Genomic DNA, 13,191 nt, shown 5'->3' on the forward strand with positions numbered 1-13,191 from the left:
AAAATGACTCAGTCTCTAAAATTCTGTGCCTTTACTTGTAAAATGAGGGCTAAAATAAGTGACCTTAAGGCCCTATGAAGGTCTGAGATGTCATTTCTAACAGTTTTGTGTTTTCTTCTAGATTGTTCTAAAAAATTCTTGCCAATGCAAGTGTCAAGTATTGTGTGCTCTAAGCAAATACAAACTAAAGTCATCTTTTCCTAAGGAGGAATCTGTACCTCATCACCAGCGTCATCACACACACAACCTACTGCATTCAACAAGTGAGATGAGGGGGCACCTGGGTGGCTCAGTCAGTTAAACGGCTGCCTTCGGCTCAGGTCATGATCTCAGGGTCCTGGGATCGAGCCCCGCGTCGGGCTCCCTGCTCAGTGGAGAGTCTGCTTCTCCCTCTCCCTCTGCCTGCCTCTCTGCCTACTTGTGCTCTCTCTCTACATCTCTGTCAAATAAATAAATAAAATCTTTAAAAAAAAAAAACAAGTGAGATGAGAAATAGTCAAGGTCAGTGTATCAGGCAGGGTCGGCAGGAGACAGAAGCCACATCTGTTATTTAAACATAAAGAATTTAATACTAATATAAAGAACTGTTAATCAAGTACCAAAGACTGAAAATGCAAGAAGGGGACACTGAGGTATCCTAGCATGAAGCAGTTACTCACTCCTAGGGTGGGGAAACAAAGAGAAGAGTGGGGATTATTACAGTTTAGAAGCCTGGATAAGGGATCCCCCAGAGCTGGCATGCAGACTTTTGTGGTAGGAGAGCTGGCCAGCTGGTGCTGATATCTCTGAAGGAGTGCGATAAGGCTCATTCTAGGTCTGAGGAAAAGTTGTCAGCTAAAATAAAGTGCTGCTACTCAGGCCAACTGCCAGGGCAAAGGCCAGTGCTGCAGGACTGCAGACCAGGAAAAGGAAGCAAACTGTTAAGAGGAAGTCCCTTCTTCCTCCTCCAGCCTTCCAGTCTCTTTCTAGCATCCTCTACTGGCAGATTCTAATAGGGAGCAAAGGACAAGAGAAAAATGGTTTGCAAAGTCCCATCCCCAGTATTACCAAGCAGAGCACAGAAGAGCATGTTTGCTTCTGAGACACAACAGCCTTTGAGAAAGATCTGGGGGATGACTGATAGTATGTCCTTGTGGCAGCACTGAAGGATACAGGGTCCTTCGTCTAGGGGACCTCACCTCCCCTTTAATCAGACGCTCCAGGTCTATGGATTGGCTTATATCTGTAAACTGTGTGAAAGGTAGTAACTCTCCATTGTGATGACTCAAGTCAGGTTTCTGGCTCCAGACATGGAGTTTTTCCTTCTATGTAGTTCATGTAGCATTTAGTAGGCTGCCCATCTATTTTATTCCTAGAGACACTATAATGCATTAGCCACTGCCAAAAATCCTTGTAAGCCAAAACATTCTCTGCTTTATCCTCCACTGCCCATTACGGAGCATATGTCCACCTCAACTCCTGTGGGGTGCCACTGGACCTCAAGTCAGGAGCTCCCACCATCATAAACAGCCTACAGAGAACAGAGATTTTCAAGGATACAAGTCTCCTCCCAGCAATTTATTTCTCAGTGCCTTCATGAAAAGTGTATCTTCTGCACAGTCTTAAAGGACGCGGGGGGGCGGGGGTGTGCAGCTTGCACATAATAAATCCAGTCCAATATTCCTATCTTTCTAAGCCTTCAGATTCCTTCCTCATTATGCCAGGAAAGTTCTAGCACCTCAACCTTATTACATATAGGCCACCACTGAGTCCAAGTTTCAGTCAACCAAATCTGAGTTAATACCTTAGATTCAAAATTTCTTGAGAACACACCCAGATCAATAAATTTTATCTGGGGTACCTGGGTGGCTCAGTTGGTTAAGCATCAGACTCTTGATCTCAGCTCTGGTCTTGATCTCAAGGTCATGAGTTCAAGCCCTGCCTTGGGCTCCACACTGAAGGTGGAGCCTACTAAAAAATAAATAAAGAAAAGAAAGAAAAGAAATAAATACATTTTATCTGATTTAGTGTTACATTCTATCCTTCCTGGCCTAACCTATTTACAACCCATTCTCACAGATACTGCTCCTTCCCAATGATACAAATTAGTAAAATTTTGCAAATCTTTTAGAGGCTAGGCTCTTTCCAACCAGGTTGGATTTTGTCCCTGTCCTTTGGAGCATGAAGAGATCTGGGCCTCATAACAAAAGGTTATAGAGATAGGTCTTGAGTATAGACATCCTCTGCAAAGCAATTACTCTAGGAAAGGTTATTACAGGACCCTCAAGCCAAGGAGGGACAGTTTTTTGGACATGGAAAGCTAAGCAGGCTGCTTCCATGAACAAAGGAGAGTCAGAATGACCGGGGTTTCAAGACTCTCAGTTTTATCCAAGTCAACTTAGATGTTCGCATTCCAAGTCTCAGGGCTCTGGTTCTTTCCACTCGGTGCCCTAAATGAGACATTGACAAGGTTGTGTAATTCTATTACCAGCGCAATTAAAACTGTGTTCAATGTTTAGTTCTCTGGCTACATGAAAGAAAGTGCTTTAGAACCCAGACCCTCTCTAATTCTCTAAGAGTTGACCTGGGTGTTTTAAGATCGTAGCTTATCATTTTCTTTTTGTAAAGGCTCCAGTGATCTCAGAAGCAACTATCCCACCCATCCCTCAGTCCTTACAGTCAAAAAGTCCTTTAGCCACTAGGTCCCCCAAACACTTCAGAAATCATTTTATCACAATCAATCAAAGGTAGTAATCTGATGAATCGTGATGCCAATACACGCCATGGATTACTAGAACCTTATATCCTGTTGGCAAGGAGCTGAAGATGTGACCAAGGTAATCCCTGAAGCCCATCTTTGAGAGTTTCTCCCCCGAGATCCCAATTATAGTAACAATTTCTTTATTAATACCTTTTATAAGTCCAATCAGGAGACAAAAAACACACCAGTTACTTTAACAGAGGGCATTTAATATGAGTAATTGTTAACCATATGCTAAAGAACTGAAAAAGCTAAAAGGGGACGGTGAGTATCGAAGTAGTACCAGTAGGAAGCAGCTATCACTCCAAAACAGGAATAAAGAGAATTACTACAGCTGAGAAATTTGGAGGAAGGACTGCCATGGAGCTGGGACTCAGATCTGAGGAAAGGGTATTGATATCTTTGAAGGGGTGTGATAGGCTGGTTCTAAGAGAGTGGAAAACTACAAACTGGAGAAACTGGGGCCAACTATTCATGCCAGAGTGAGGCACTATCACTGTGGTGAAACAGACAAGAAAAAGAAGCACACAGGAAGCAGCAAGCCCTTTTGTCCTCTACCCTTCCACTCTCCCTCCCCTGCTGGCAAAGCCTGCTAGGCAGCCAGCTAGCAAAGAAGAAATGTGGTTTAGAGGTTCTGCCCCAGATTCACAAAACAGAATCTAAAGGGGTGCTATGAAGCTGAGGGATAATAGCTTAATAACCTGTAGTCAAGAGGAAGCAGGGAGCAGCTGCAGAGTCAGGGTACCTGATTATCTGAAACTGTTAAAGGATGTGTGGCATTTTGGTCTCCTTTCTGCACAGTGCCTGGCAAATAGCAACAGCTTAATAAATGTGAGCTATTAGAGCTCACGAAACCACCAAGGAGTTAAATAGAAATACCATACTTCAGTGGCATGATTCTTTGCTATTGCTATTGGGATTCCAATATTCAGATGTTCTTGTTCTTTCTCCACCCCCACACAGTGCAAGCAGACAAGGAGAACAGTAGAAAAAAGCAGTGGGGGAAAAAATTAGAGCAGTGCTGAGGTAATGGCGAAGACACGAAACCAATAGGGATTATATTTTGGGAGGTTAAAAAAAAAATGACAGGTGAAAAGCATAGTGGATTCATGGGTTTACCTCCTGTCTGGGTACTATTAGAAAGTTGCTTTTATGAGATCTAGATGGTTTTCTTTGTTTCTACTCAATGTATCTGTTGCCTTGGCTTAGGTTAGCAAATAAACACTAGTAAAAAGTTTATCTATATGGACAAAGTTAACCCAGCTAAAGGGAATGGTTAGATTAGGTTCAAGATAACTGGTTAGGCCCAAATCAGAATGAAAGTGATTGGCACTTACATGGTCTTGGGTCCTCAGCAATGCTTAGCCCAGACTTCCAAAAATTCTACAGGTATCTGGCCTTCCACCCCTCCAAAGTCATACCCAAATGGAGGGGTTATGTGATCATTAAGTTTTCAAAACAAGTCTTAAACTTGGCAGAGCCAGAATTTGAATCTAGGTCTGTCTGACTCCAAAGTGTCTCTTAACCACTACAAACATGAGGTTCCTGACTACCCTTACCCACAGATGCCACCATCATTGTCCATCTGGTCCTCACTCATTTTCCTCTTCCCAATATTATAGATAGATATCTAAGGTATCTAATTAGCTGGCCTACAGAAAATTAAAATTTAAGGATATAATGCAATGATCAACGAGTTACCTATTTTCCTGAATGGAGGAAAATTACATTTCTTTAAGAGAATAACCTTAACATTATAGTCATTAAGAAATCTTGTGTTCGGGCACCTGGGTGGCTCAGTTGGTTAAGCGTCTGTCTTCGGCTCAGGTCATGATCCTGGAGTCCAGGGATCAAGTCCCACATCGGGCTCCCTGCTCAGCGCGAGTCTGCTTCTCCCTCTGACCCTCCCCCCCTCTCATGCTCTCTCTCTCTCAAATAAATAAATATCTTTTTAAAAAATTTTTAAAAAAAGAAATCTTGTGTTAAGACTGCTTTACTCACTTAGGCAACCAAGTTGCAAATTCCAATTACAAACTTTCTTGAAATGAACAATAAACAACAATAAAATCTGAGGTGTCAATAACAAATTGCATAAGACTGGTCTTAATCTTCTCCCACCCACAAACAAGGAATTTTGTGCTCTACAGCAGGCAGGGTGAGGGGCAGTATGGACATATTAAGACTGGGCTTAGTTTTTAAAGATGGCATATAGTTTGAGAAATTAACAAGGGCTTGTTTCCTTTCTGTAAAGTAATCCTATACATGTGATCAAAGCTTATTTTAAGATTTGTTTTACACAGGCTGGTCTATTCACTAACACGCTTCCTCTGTCCCTCTGCTCATGTTGTATCCCTGAAATGCCTTCTATTCTCTATCATACACACTTAACTTCATTTGTTTCTCAAAATACCGATTCTTCAAAATCCAGCTCATGTCTCTCTCCGCAATGGATGAATTAGTAAGATGGTTTCAACTAGCCGTATTTATAAGGCTTCTCTAAACATGATACAATGGCTTCTCCTCAAGAGATAAATTTTAGAATCTCTGAGCTAGAAAAATTGCTCAGGGATTATCTAACAGTCTATTCTCCTTGTCTCCAATGGGTAAACTGCCCCTACTCGTTAATGTAACTTATCTCAAAGGTCTTTTCCAGCTCTAAACTTATGGCTTCATAGTTCTATCGACTAAATATTACTTCCAAAGGCGTGGAATATATCTAGAAACCATTAAATTCCCAAACGGTAACGGAGTTCAGTTAGAAGTTACGCTGACAGATCTGAGGTCAAGTGCTCGGTTCTGGTCAGAACAACAATCAACTGTGTTTACTGTCCACGTCTGTGCACTGTACCGCCGGTGACTGATTCACTCTGGGCACACAGTAGGCCCCAATCCGGGACAGAAGCCTGCTGGTCAAGCACTCTATCCCAACACCGAGACGAGGCCCTCACTGACCGCTTTATCTCTTAGAAACAAAGCTGGGTAAGATACCTCAATCCGGCACCACCCCCCGATACCCGCTGCGACGGGGACGGCACAGTGATGCAGAGCAGTGATGCAGGTGCACAACGCACCTTGTTTTGCTCCGGGAGCCAGTCGGAGTTCGCGGCACCAGCTCCCCCACAGCCCCAGGAGCGCCAGCTTAGCATCTCCCCCGGCTCCGATGCCCCCCCTCCTCCGCTGCTCTCCGCGACCCCACTGCCCCAGCGGTCCGCCCCTTGTTTCTAACCATGGGGCACTTACCATCCCAATACCAGGCCGGTGGTCACGATGAAGCAGGTAAAGACCACCGCGATGTAGAAAAGCGGCGAATACTCATACAGCGTTACCAGAAATACCGCAGCCATCAGGATGTCCTAAACTGAGCCGAGCTTCAGCCGCCCAGCCCAGCCCACCCGGCCGGTGTCAAAGCCACGACGGTGCCTCAGAGCTGACAAACTTCTTAGCTACGCACTCGCCCGGGGTTCTAAGGCTAGACGTCAGGGCAACCTCGCCGGCCGCGGGAGCCAGAGTGCCAATCACGACGACGCCTGCAGGGCTCGCCCCGCCCCTACTGCTCCAGTCCCCAGCTATTGGCTTCGCAGAGGGGCGGTGCCCAGACTGGACTCACGGGATTGGTACCCGGAGAGCGTCTGTGTGTCCTAGCGGTCAAGGCTTTTCTGCGGCAAATTCTAAATACGAATAGCGGCCAAATCTGTCCAAGGATCAGGTAAGGTTTTCTGATGACACAGAGAGGAGGCACAGTCCGAAATCCACGTCACAGAGTCTAAATCCCGCATCTTGGATCCGCGGCAAATTTGAGAGGAGGAGAAGAGCCGTCATCTTGGGTTCTACAAAGTGAAGTAACCTCACACCTGCTGTTGTTTTATCTAGAAAAGTTACAGTTAGACACTACGAAAGACCAAAAGGAGTCTGACAAGCAGTTTATACGAAACTTGTCGGCCTTTTCAAGTTGGATATAATGATAAAGGAAAATTAGCGTTGCGTATCAAGATTCTCATAGAAGTAAATCAACTGTCCTCCCACATTCCATTCCTTTCTTTTTCTCCTCCCCCTACCTCCTTCAAATTAGAATTAGATATTTGAACTTTTTTGTATTAATTTTTACTTTAATAATAATTTTTAATATATATGTGTGTGTGTATATATATATGTATATGTATATATATATATATATATATATATGCCTTTAAGAAAGGAGCGAAATGCTCATCCCCCTCTCCTCATCCCCATTCAGCCAGCCCCATCAAGGTAGCCTCCCTGGAAGTCCCTCACACCTCCACCGACAGCTCATCGGTTTGGGTTTAGCCCTTGGCCACACGCAGTTACCACAGAGACAGGTAATTTAGTCTTTTATTCTGAGCAGCAAATCACTAGTAAAATTAATGTTGGAGAAAGATGAGCTAAATTTGTTCTATGGCTTCACATATCTCTTGGCCAATGACCATGTGTTGTGTACTCTCTGGAGTAGTGCTGTGTAAGCACCTTGGTTCAACAACATAATTTTTGATAACTACCTATATGATTTGTGAAAGTATATAGTTTATTGTTGGACAGTTTTTAAAATTATAAACAACACCGCAATGAACATTCTTAAAGCTAAATCATTTCCTTAGGTGAATTCCTAGATGCGGGACTTTTAGTTCAAAAAGTATGCATATTGTAAGCCTTTAGGGAAACAATGCTTCTCCAGAAATATTATACCGATTTATGCTCCCACCCTTTCATCCGCAGTTTTGTGATCATTTGATATTGTCACTTAAAAAGCTTGGCCAATGGGAAAGGCAGTTTTATTGCAATAAGCAATAAAGAGTTTTCATAATGAAAACAGGGAATTCCAAGTTAAAGTGGCATATTATACATATGCCTATAATTTTGCTCTCTCCCCGAACGCCACTAAAACTACAGTAAAGGGATGTAAAAAATAAATCAAAAACAAGAAGAGGAAATAACATAACAGAAGCACATATTGGAAGATGGAAAGCAGCTGAACAAGGATAATTCACTAACCAGCCCATGAAAGTCAAATCCCAAACCAGCAGTGGAGCAAACTGACTCAACTTGATTTACACTGAAGCATTCTCAAAAAGAACATGAACTATCACAAATTTAACTCAAGCCTTTATTTCCCATTTGGATATCTGATACAACAATTCCAACATGTCACTTTACTTCCAACATTGATTCTTTCTAACACATAATACACAATACACAGTGCAGGCAAAAATTATTTTTTCACATGTATCCTTTAGTTTTAAACATGTTCTATTTCATTCCACCACCCCAAATCCTTGATTGCCATGCTATGTATCCTTGAGGATGAAGTCTTAAGTTCCTTGTTTGACATAGCCATCTCTACATGATCTGACTCCCACTTACTTACTCAGTCACAAAATATTTGTTTTGTGTCCGATATGTGCCAGACACTGTAGAAGGCATTAGGGATACAATAATAAGCCAAAAATGACATATCTCTGTTCTCATGGAATTTATCATCTAATGGAAAAGATAAACATTAATCAAAGAATCTTGAATAAAATATAAAGGCAAAATTATAGTAAGTGCTATTAAAAAGAGGTACATGGAGCTAGAGGGCATATAATGGGAGACTAGTGAAACATAAGGAAGATCAGGAAAATCTTCCCTGAAAAACAGATGATTGAGCTGAGAGCTGATGGAGAGAGATTTACCAGGCAAAGGGACAGGAGGGGAGAAAGCATTTTGGACAGAAGCTCTAGCATGTGCAAAGGCCCTGAGGTGACAGAAATCATAGCACACCTGAGAAAATGAAAAGCCAATATGACTAAAGCATGGAGAGTGAGGAAGAGCATGCTAGGGGATGAAAAGGAGAGATAGGTAGGGCCCAGACCATACATGAGTCTTGCTATTTTAACTACTCAACTGTACCCTTAGAGCAATGAGAAGCCACTGATATGATTGAAGAAGGGGCATTTTATGGACTGAATTGTGTCCCCCCAAAATTAATATGCTGAAGTTCTAGTTTCCAATGTGATTGTATTTGGAGATGTAGCCTTTAAAGAAGTAATTAAGGTTAAGTGAAGTCATAATGGTAGGATGCTAATTCAATAGGAGTAGTGCCCTTATAACAAAAGAGAGACACCAGAGATCACTTTCTCTATGCAGGTGTATACAGAGAAAAGTCTGTGGGAACAGTGAGAAGGCAACCATCTGCAAATCAAGGAGAGAGTTCTTTCCAGAAAGCCTGCTGGCACCTTGATCTTGGACTTCTCACCTCAAGGACTGTGAGAAAATTAATTTCTTTTGTTTTAACCACTTGGTCTGTGGTATTCTATTATGATAGCCAGGCAGACTAATACAGGGAGTGACATTCTGTTTGCATTTTCAATCACTTAGGCTATTGTGTAGAAAACTTATTGGAAGGAGGCTGGGATGAATATAAATGAATATGGGGATATCAATTAACAGATTCTTTAAGAAGTCCAGGTAAGAAGTATTGGTAACTCTGATTAGGATAGTGACGAGGACTTGCAGTGAAGTGGATTATTAGTCAGAAATTATTGCATTTGTAAGTGACAAAACTCGAAACAAAACAGTAAATCACTTGAGATAGAGATGTATTTCCCTTTCAGGCAAAAGTCTGGAGGTAGGTCAATGCAGGACTGATACGGTGCACAGTGCAAGGGAACCAGGCTTCTATTTTGCTCCACGATGTGTAGCCCCCATTCCTAAGGTCGCCTCATGGTTCAAGATGCTTGTTGCAGCTCCAGCCATCCTTTCCACATTCTTGCTAGCAGGAAAGAGGACAGAGAGAGAGAATGAGATGATACTTCAGTTTAAGGAAACTCTAAGGAGGCACCACTCATTCCATTGGCCACAACTCAGCCTCATGTCCACCTTTAACTGGAAGGAAGGTTGGAAAATACAGTCTTTGTTCAGGGCAGCCACCTCTGCTGTTGAATACTATCGCTCCTGTTCAAGGTGGTACAGAACCAAATGCAAATCCTCTCTCTCTTATTATTATTTTTTTTTTAAGGGAGAGAGAGGGAGGGAGGAGGGTAGAAGGGACAGAGGGAGAGGGAGAGAGAGAATCTTAAGCGGGCTCCACACCCCAGCGAGGAGCTGGACAATGATGTGTGGCTCTATCTAACCCAACCCTGAGATCAGGACCAGAGGCTAAATCAAGAGTCTGCTGCTTAACTGACTGGGCCCCCAGGCGCCCCTCCTTGCCTTCTTTGTTAAAGAGAAAGTGGACTACCAATTTCAGTCTTTTCAGCTTCTCCAATATCATACCTATTTAGATGCTTTACTCCAACCCCTTCCAGCACCCACCCCCTTCCCATTCTGAGACTGCAGTCTGAAGGGGAAGCCAGAACCTCAGTACAGTATGGCCTGCTGCACTTAGTCAAGCCCCACCTTATTGCCACGCGCCAGCACACTGGAAGGGAAAGACTTCCCCTCCTTCCCACTCGGCAGATACAGGCCTTCTGTCCTGGCCCCGGTTTCCTCTCCCACAAGGCATAGGCTAAATGCCATTTTTAATTTTGCCACGGTCTGGATTTTGAAATGTTGGTAGAACTTTAAAATTTTATAAAACCTTTCTCGGTAGTGTCTGGCTTTTTCTAGATTTACTGTGTTTCTGGGGATTCAAAAATCCTATTTTGGTAGCCAAAAGCTGCTTGCTTTCTTCTGCATTCCTAACATCACAGTTCTATTTATCCTTTGAGGCTTATTCATGCTTCTGACTGACCAAGGAGAAGGTCTCATAAAAGAAATGCAAGCAAATATTAACGTGTTTTTAAAAATTATTATCTACATTGCACAATTTTCTTGGCGCTGTTAACCCTTTCATTTTATATGGTCTTTCTATAGCCTACATTATTTCTTGGAAGGGCAAATTTATGTCTATTGTGAAGACACCAGTAGAAACATAATAAGCATCATAACTCTGAGTTTCAAACTTTGAGACAATTATTGCCCAACAGAACTGAATGAGTGTGCAATTGGGTATAATCCCATAGATGACAGGAATTGTGAAAAATCTTGTATGTAGTACCTTGGCAGAACCTGACTCCTAGTAGCCCACTGAACTTCCAAGTCCCTCTAGTAAAAACCTCTCATGGTCTTAGCTGTTGGGCTTCTGTCATCTATATATACTATGTGACAGGAGGCTACCTGAAGCTCACTCCAACTGAGCTGACACTGATGACTTATGTGGTACATGGTCTGTGGCCCAAAGCTTAGGACATTCATCTAGGACAGTGGTTCTCGACTGGGGTTGCTTTCCCACCTCTGTGCCCTGGCAACATTTGACAATGTCTGGACACATTTTGGTTCCCAATGGGGGAGGAGCTACTGGCCTCTAGTGCAATCCCCCCCCACCCACACACACACCCGAAGCCCTGCATGACATTTGGTATTCTGCTAAACACCCTACAATGCACAGCACAGTGCACCCACAACAAAGAATTATTTAAATCCAAATGTCAGTATTGCTAAATTGAGAAACTCTGATACAGAAAATTCTTTTGGTTCTGGACACTTCTCACCAAATCACTGTTTCCATATTGGCCCAGGCCATGTCTTCCATGGATCCCCAAAATAGCCTCCTAAATGGTTTTCTTGCTTCTCTATCTCCCAAAGTCTATTCTTTTTTAATTTGTTTTACTTTTTTAATATTTAATTTTTCATTTACATACAGTAAAAATCATTACGTCTCATGTACAGTTCTATGAGTTCTAACAAATGTACAGAGGTCATAGAACATTAGCACCATCAAGTTTCAGAATCGCAGCTCAATTTTCAAAGTCTTTATTATGTTCTTTGGGTCTGTCCCTCACAGGAGCCACTCTGGGGTTAATCTGAGTCTTGGCAATGGTTTATATTGTAGGTAAGTTCTTGTAGTCTTTGCTATGCTTCTGTGGGTGTGTTCTACACACATGGACCTGGGGTATTTGCCCCGGTTCAGTTTCAAACTCTGCTCTTCAGGACTTCCCTTCTACCCCTGGACTCCCTTTCCCTGTTCTTCTGGTCTGAAAGATGGGACCCTCCATTCTACACTGTTGTGCAGTTCTATGTGACTGAGCCTGTCCTTCAGATGAAATGGCAAGAGAAAAGGAAGAAAAAAAAAGTAACTGGCATACCTCCTTCATTCTATGCACAACAGTGCCCCTTTCCAAATTCCTCACAGAAAGATGGATTTTCTCTCAGGTTTTAGGTGCCTATGCTCCTGCCCTGCTGAGACAGAGCTAACGATTTTGGTGGTTGGTGTTGCCCTCGGGGCAGGGCGAGGAGAGAAAAAAGGGGAAGGGGGGGCAATTCCTTCCACATTCTCCTGTTCCACACTCTTCCCTGATCCAGACTGCTCTCCTGTCATGCAATAGAGGAGGAAAAAAGAACAAGAAAATTCACTGACACCCTACTGGTCATTCTTCAGGTTCTACCTTCTTGTGGTGGAAGGCCTAAAATTAAGGTCTCATATTATGTGCTGCCATGACATTTGGTGACATTGGGCATGACCTAAATGCAAGCTCTCCTCCCTACTCTGCTCACATAGATAAAGTCCTCTACCCAGACAACCCTCATCATGGGGACCAGGCACAGGGCCTGCTTCTCCTTCAGTGGCAGGCTTCAGGTCCCTGCCAACCTGGGCACCACACCCTCTTTAAGCCTGCCTCACACAGCCTCTAGTTGTTCACTGTGTTCGCAAGGGCAACTGCCTGACCCTGCATGGCATTTGGTGTCCCCCTTCCCCGGACTCTGAGTATATATGACTACAAAACTGCCATCAGTCTCATATGTCTAGTGTTCAGTGTTATGTGTTTGGCTATCCCCATAACCCCAGGGCAGGAATCCCTCCTTCACAAACAGGATGAAGAGGAGACCATCAAAACTTTTCCATGGTACTGGCGCAAAAAACAGACACATATATCAATGGAACAGAATAGAGAGCCCAGAAATGGACCCTCAACTCTATGGTCAACTAATCTTCGACAAAGCAGGAAAGAATGTCCAATGCAAAAAGACAGTCTCTTCAACAAATGGTGTTGGGAAAATTGGACAGCCACATGCAGAAGAATGAAACTGGACCCTTTCCTTATACCACACACAAAAATAGACTCAAAATGGTTGAAAGACCCAAATGTGAGACAAGAGTCCATCAAAATCCTAAAGGAGAACACAGGCAGCAACCTCTTCGACCTCAGCCGCAGCAACTTCTTCCTAGAAACATCGCCAAAGGCAAGGGAAGCAAGGGCAAAAATGAACTATTGGGACCTCATCAAGATAAAAAGCTTTTGCACAGCAAAAGAAACAGTCAACAAAACCAAAAGACAACCGACAGAATGGGAGAAGATATTTGCAAATGACATATCAGATAAAGGGCTAGTATCCAAAATCTATAAAGAACTTCTTAAACTCAACACCCAAAGAACAAATGATCCAATCAAGAAATGGGCAGAAGACATGAACAGACA

Source organism: Leptonychotes weddellii, chromosome 9, assembly GCF_054177405.1.
Source record: "Leptonychotes weddellii isolate Sample4059 chromosome 9, ASM5417740v2, whole genome shotgun sequence".
NCBI lineage: Eukaryota > Metazoa > Chordata > Mammalia > Carnivora > Phocidae > Leptonychotes > Leptonychotes weddellii.